Below are 8,002 nucleotides of genomic sequence, written 5' to 3'. Positions count from 1 at the left end.
GTACCATGGACTGCTAAGAAAACAAAAGGATTCATCCTAGAGAGGGTTAAACCGGGTTGCTCCTTGGAAGCAAGGATTCTGGGATTTTGTCTGACACACTTTTCCGGTCCTTGGAGAGGGACATCATGCTTGGGTGGGTGGAGGGACAGCACAGGAGCAGAAGACCCTCTATGAGGTGGATTGATTCAGTGACTGGGGTAATCAGGGTGGGTGAGTTCAAGACAGTGCACTTGGCACAGGAAAGAGCACGGTTTAGGGTTCTTGTACATAGGGTTAATATGAGTTACAGGCACATAACAACAACAACCTATAGGTAAGGTAATTGAGAAATTTAAATATAGCTGTAGTTCTGATAGCATAGTCGCAATTGTGCTGCTAAGCCGAAGTTTGGAACACCAGCAAACTGTATCTATCAACAATTATTTTAAAGGAGAAAGATGACCGTTCTCCTCCAGGTAATTCAATCTCAGACATTCAGTTCTGAGTCAGAACTTCCTCAACAGCAGTGAGAAATGTATTTTGAAGTGTCTTCAAAAAAATAAAATTACTTTAGAGCTTCAAAAACCCTACCAAAAGGGCTTTTAAAAAAATTCTCACAAAAATTACATGAATTCACAATGTCTTTTCTTTATTGTATGAAATACAAAATTTCATTTGTTTATCAGAATAACTCTTACTTTTATATTCAAATAAAAATCAGACTGACACGTCTTATTGGCCCTGAATAGCATTGATCTTTTTAGTTATCTTCTCATAAGATTGTTAAACTCAAATATAAAAAGCAGAAAATTATGCTAATCTTATAGATTTGATTTGAGAGTTCAATAAAATAATGTATAAGTAGTGAAGCTATGCAATCTTCTTTACTTGCAAATAATTTTCTTTTTGTTGCTGCTTTTATTACATTGTTTTCATAAATCTTAAAATTAATTTTTAATAATCAACTTCAGACCATTTTTTTGTTTCCAGTCATCTAGAAGTTCCTGGTCTATAGTGGTTCTTTTGCATTAAAGTTACCAATGAATAATGATCACACATCATAATTGCATGTTTGTATATTTCAGACTGCAAGATTTGGTAAAAAATGTTTAATTTCTTTCTCTTTGGCTTTAGCAATGGGAGCATATATTTGAATAATAGTCATAGCAACAGGTCTTCCTTGTATGTTTATGGGTAATAACCTAATATTCACAATATTATACTTCAGTATAGAATTTGAAATTGCCTTTTAACTGTGAATGAAACACGATTCTTACACTATTTTTCATTCTGGGCATAGTATATCATATGATTGTATGATTCAAAGTAAGTATCAAAATCTAGTCTATCTCATCTCACTAATGTCTAGAATTTCAATATTCACACACATTCCATTTCATTTTTTTACAACTTCTTGTTTTCCAATATCATGCTTCGTGCATTCCATGTTCCAATTATTAAAGGATGTTTACCACTATTTTACCTCCTTTGGATTGATTTACAATCTGGAATCTACCTCTAATATTATAACTACCATGTTTCTCTACTTCTGCAGATGACACAACCTTGCTTGTTAAGAAAAAAAAAGAGAGCTGGAAATACTTGCTGCAGAAGATCTAGGAATATAACCTTCAATATGAATTGTATTTTAACATGAAGAAAACAAAATTACCACTAGGCCAATAAGCAAAATCAAGGTAGATAGAGAAAATATTGAAACTGTCAGCATCTTTATTTTACTTGGATCCACAATCAACATCCTTGGTACAAGCAGTCAGGAGATCAGGAGACATATTGCATTGGGAAAGTCTACAGTAAGGGACTTCTCCAAATTATTGAGGATTAATGATAACAGGTTGAGGATTAAAGTACACCTGATTCAGGCCATGCTTTTCAGTCACTTGTGCATCTGAGGGCTTGATAATGAATAAGGATGACAGAAGAAGAATTGATGCTTCTGAATTGTGATGTTGGAGTGTTGTATATCTTTTTGACTACCAAAAGAACCAACAAATATGTCTTTGACAAAGTGCAAAGTGTTCCTTAGAGGCAAGGATGATAAATCTTTGTCTTACAATCTTCAGGCATGTTGCGAGGAGAGTCTATTCCTTGGAGAGTGACATCATACTTGGAAAAGTGGGGGGATTTGGGACAGAAAGGAGGACCCTCCACCAGATGGGTTGACACAGTGACTGCTGTACCATCTTCATATCTGACCCATAGCTGACCTTCTGGTAGGTTTTCAGGGGCTGTTAATCACATGGGATAAGATTGCCCATCCTTGTTAATCACATGGGATAAGATTGCCCATCCTTCTCCTGCAAAGCAGCTGGTAGATCTGAACCACATGCCCTTCAGATTGCAGCACAGCTTCTCATATTTCAGAAATTGTGAGGATGGCACAAGATAAGATAGGGTTTAGATCTCTTGTTTATGGGGTCATTATGGCTCATAGTAACTGGATGCTGCCTAGCAACAACAGCAGTGGTTCGAATTCTTACTAAAATGCTACTCTTTTGGTAAATTAGAAACCTTTCTGGAAATCTAGGATTCCTCTTAGCAAAGAATATGCTTACTATGGTAAATCTTAATGTCACTGTTTTCCAAGATTCAAAATAACTCAGAAGATTTTTGTTTGTGATCCCCCAAATATGTCCTCTATATTGCCTTCTAATCAAGAATGATCAGTGGCCTATTGCACATAAGGAAATCGGGAATCTTTTACAAAATACTGCTTTATTTACTTGAGTATGTGTAAATAAATTCAGCCACATTCTTAATGGTTAATACACATATGAAAGAAACTTCATCATATTTGAATTCAATGTTATGCAAATTTAAAGGAGATTCGAGATTTTGGAATTAGTTACCATTATCTTAAAGAATCCTTTTAAAGTGGCATTTTATTGCCTTCCAATCAGAAGAAAATTCATAGCTGTCCTACCAGCTATATATCAGTCAGAAAATGGAAAATCCCAGTTGAGGGGATTGACAATGCTCTTTCTCCCACAGAACTGCTAGTGGAGTTGAATAGCCAGCAAGGTTCCCGCTTTGGGTAAGTGGCAAAACACCCTATAGGCTATTCCATAGAGAAACCAAAAATTCTTTGAATATTTTATCTACAGACATTTAGCATTATTCCCCAACTGTTAGCCCAAAGACTCTCAACAGTGGTTGTAAATTAGAATTACTTGAAAAGTTAAAAAAAAAAACCAACCAACAACAAAAACCCATCTGAAAATAAAAAGTAAACCAGTCTCAAAGTCCTGTTTCAAGATCTTTTGGATTAATTGATATAGCATGAGATGAACTTAGAAAAATAGCGGCAGCCACTCATTCAAAGATTACTCCATTTTGTCAATCACTTTTGTAGTGTAAATTCAAAATCTGCATGTATTATTTAAGAATTTCCATTATAATCCTTTGGATTCATGTCATTGAATATGAGTCATCCTATATACATGCATGGTAATCATTCATTTTCTGATAATTTTAATTTTCTAGTAATTCTCTCTACTTTCCTTTACATTACACTTTACACTTGTTTTGTTCTAATCAGATATAGTGGAGTTAATCACAATCACAAATTATTGAAAAACTATATGTAGAACAGATTATCTGTGAGGATGGGCTCTATGAGGAGAAATGTGGTATTTCTGATGAGAGGAAAACTCATCAACAATTCTGCATTACACGACCCTGATTACTGAAACTGAAGAGGACCTGAAACATTTGATGCAGAAGGTCAAGGACTGCATCTTTCAATATGGATTGAAACTCAATATAAAACAAACAAACAAAGAAACAAAGATTCTCACCATTGGACCAATTGGCAGCATCATGATGGATGGTGAAAAGACTAAGATTGTAAATAGTCTTAGTTTACTTGGCTACACAATCAACACTCTTGGCACCAGCAGCCAGGGAATTAAAAGATGAATTGTACTGGGAAAGCCTACTGTGAGAGACTTCTCCAGAGTACTGAAGAGCAATGATATCAGTCTGGAGACCAAGGTGTGCCTGATACAGTCCATGATCTTTGCAATCACTTGCTATGCATCAGAGAGCTGAACAATGACTGGGGATGATAGAAGCAGAATTGGTGCCTTTGAGCTGTGGTGCTGGAGAAGAGTATTCAATATACCATGGACTACAAAGAGAATGAACAGGTTCATCCTGGAGAGGGTGAAATCAGTCTGCTCCTTGGAGGCAATGATTCTGAAGTTTTGTCTGATACACTTTAGACATATTTTAAGGAGGGACCAGTCCTTGGATAGGGATGTCATGCTTGGGAGGATGGAGGGACAGCACAAGTGAAGTGAAGAAGACCCTCAATGAAATGGATTGATTCAATGACTGGGGTAATAGGGTTTGATGTGCCAGAGACAATAAGATTAGTACAGGATAGAACAGGGTTTAGAGCTGTCGTACATAGGGTTGCTATAAGTTGCAGGTGACCCGACGGCACATAACAACAACACTACCATATGCATGGCAGTCTTTCTTATTATTACTCAAGAAATACAATGACTAAAAAGATCTAGATCTCTTCCAGTCAGTTGGTTCAGTGATTTCTTCCAATTTCTTGACACAACTTGGTGAGCACATCTAGGACAGCATCTGTTAGTTGAAATATGTCAGTTTGTATACCATCAATTCTTGGGACCTTATTTTTTGTCAATTCCTTCAAAGCAGCTTGCACTTCTTTCATCACCATAGGCTCTTGCTCATACGTTATTTGATGAAATTCTTCTGTTTCTGTCAATTCCTTTTGGTACAGTGACTCTATATACTTTTTCTGTCTTCTTTTAATACTATTGTACATAGGGTTTTCAGAGGCCTACCATTTCGGAAGTAGGTGGCCAATCCTTCTTCCTAGTCTGTCTCAGTCTGAATGCTCAGATTTAGAGAAGTATCTGACAGACAAACATTTTATGGAAAAAAAAGCAGATGAAGGATATTTCCCAGTTGTGGAATAAGTCTGCTATTAGGGACCTCTCCAAAGTACTGAAGAGCATTTATGTCACTTTGCAATCACTTGCTATGCTTCAGAGAGTTGGACAATAACTAGGGAGGAGACAAGGAGGATTGATGCTTTGAGCTGTGGTCCTGGAAAAGAGTATTGAATATATCATGGACTACTAAGAAAACAAACAGGTTCATCCTGGAGAGGGTTAAATCAGGCTGCTCCTTGAAGGCAAGGATTCTGAATCTTCGTCTTACATACTTTGAACATGTTTCAAGGAGGAATCAGTCCTTGGAGAAGGACATCATGCTTTGGAGGGTAGAGGGGCAGCACAGTGAAAGGACTGTACAGACTCCATTTTGTGCCTAGCCTCCATGTTAAGCCTGACCTGGGACTAACCCTAAAAAGTCATCAATTCCTGAAATAAGCCATAAAAATTCTTGGCCCAAGAGGCAACCAATTAGGAGAGAAAACAACCACAAGATAACCACGGGAATGCAGGAGGGTCTTATCTCAAGGTTAGTCATCTGTGCCTGATGTCCTTGTAAGGTTTAAAATTTCTTGAGTGTATGTATATGACACAAGAAAGTGTGTACATGACACAAGAGTGTGGGTTGTTGGCCTAGGCACAAGCCAATCACAAACCGACCCATGTAACTGTTCACCTCATCCACAAATCATGTTCCCAGTTACCACACTCTGGTCAAACAGCTCCACTTCAACCCATTAAAAGGCCTGCATGCCCTCACCCGGGGTCGTCATTTCAATTGAATGTTAGACCCCCGCATGCTGGAGTTTGTTCTACAGAAGAAAGCACTCTTGCTGTTTGTATATGTGAGCTGGTGATCTTTCAGGAGGCAATTTATGGACCTAACTACACAGGAGAGGAAGACCCTCTATGAGGTGGGTTGATTCAGTAACTGGGATAATGGGGGTAGGTGTGTTTGAGACAGTGAGACTGGCACAATATAGGGCCGGGTTTAGGGTCTCTATGAGTTGCAGGAGACTCAAAGGCACATAACAACAACAAGAAGATCGATCATTACCCCTAACTCCATCTACTGGTAGTGGGTACTTATAATTGGAGTATTATTTTGGTTTACATAGAAAGTGAGTTATTTTGTTTGTGTTGTAAGAATCCATAGTTGGAAAATTTATAAGCAGAAAAACTTCTGTCCCAAATATGTAATAAGACACTCGATATATATTAAGTTCCCCCCAGATTATTTTCTTTCTCTGCCCCTCCCTTTACTGTGATTCTCTTTTAGATAATAAATGCATTAAGCAAAGATATTTCCTAGTCTTAAATTCTAATCTCTAGTGGCCTGTTAATATTCAGCAATCTTCTCTCCATTGTAAAATTGAAGTGAGTTTGTTATTCACGAGTGGGGATCCTCAGGGTATTCCCGTCCTATTTACTCACAGAGATGGTGATAACAACCAATTCAAAAATAGTGATGTTCAATCTGAAAAGAATGGGGGAAATTAAGTCGAGCCGTGGGTGAGAGGGCATGCAAGGGGATTGAGAGAGCGAGGAGGTTTGTAGAGAATAAGGCTCCCTCTTTCTTATAGAAAGACACTTCTTGACTAGTCATCATAGAGATGATGTATCCTCTTCATAATGCAAGTGCCATAGCTTTCTGGAAAAGCGGAGTCATTTTGAGCAACTGTGTCAGAGAATACCAAAAGATACAAAAGTGTTTGGATTTTCTTTGGTTTTTATTGTGTTTTTTCTTTTGTTTTGTTTTATCTCAAACAAACAAAGAGATAATGGAGATCAAAACATTTTCTGAAAAAAAAAAAGTTTCAAACCTCCAAGGAAAAAATACAGACAAACAAAACAGAACCCATCTCTGAAACAATACCCAAACCAAATTCACTCTCTGTGAGTCCATTCTGATCCCATGCAACCACTATAGGATGAGGAACAAAGAGTGCCTTATTTTTTCTCCCTCAGAGAAGCAGAGGTGTTAAACCACCAACATTGTGTTTAGTAGCCAAGATGTTTAACCATTACACCTCCAGGACTACTTTGTGAAAGAACCTAAATCCATTCATTGCCCATCTTTTTTGAGGTGGCTAGTGGAATCAAACCACTGAACTTTTTGTTTGCCAGACCAACACAAGATGCACTATGCTACCAGGGCTCCTTATTATAAAGCATGTGCTAATGTTGTTGTTGGGCTAACTACAACTCAAGTGACCCTGTGAATGACAGATTGGAACTTTGCTCTGTCCTGCACCATCCTCATCAGCTCTGTCCTGCTCAATATCATTGTTGTAGTCACTGCATCTATCCATATGACTCAGGGTCTTTCTTTCTTTCATTGACACTCTATATTTCCCAGTGTGACGTATCTCTCCAAGGGCTGATGTCCATTGAAAATCAAGATGCTGGCAGCATTATGAAGCTTAGTTAAATCTAAAAAAAATTAAAAAAAAAATAAAAACAAATTACATTGTCAAATAGATCTTATAGTTCCTCTGTGTAAAACAGCAACATTTACACTCTTGTTGTTGTCAACACGAAGGTAGTTGTACTTAGATTTGTGGAAGCAAATGGCCACTGCAGGTAATTTTTCTAAGCAACTGCTACTTTGTGTTTGAAATACAACTTCGAGAGAAAAAGAAATTGATTGCAGGTTTTTAAAGATAATTGTCTGCCTTATTTTCTTTTCTGTGGAGTTGCAGTAGGCTGTTTTACTTACATTCAAGCAGAGCACCCTGATGCTTCACAATATTGGGAAGGGGGGAATGGAAAATAGCTTCATATTGCCTGGTGATAGTGAGCTTGACTTTTGAGTAAATGGCATTTTAAAGTTAATGTGTAACACTTTCTAATATTCCATTACTTTCAAAAAAGTGGGAGGGGAAAAGATCATTATCAGGAAATGGCTGTTCTCAGGTACTTCTTGATAAGAGTGCTTAGAAATGTCACTCACCCTTCATGTGACTTCCATTATTGAGAATCTGACAGTTTCACTATAACACATAACATACGTAGACTTTTTTTCTTTGAACTCCTAACCTTCATTTTAATTGGCATACTAGACCTAT

Source organism: Elephantulus edwardii, unplaced genomic scaffold (genome assembly GCF_000299155.1).
Source record: "Elephantulus edwardii isolate Elephantulus edwardi_28Jun2011 unplaced genomic scaffold, EleEdw1.0 scaffold00124, whole genome shotgun sequence".
Lineage (NCBI taxonomy): Eukaryota > Metazoa > Chordata > Mammalia > Macroscelidea > Macroscelididae > Elephantulus > Elephantulus edwardii.
Note: the sequence above shows the minus strand (reverse complement) of the source record.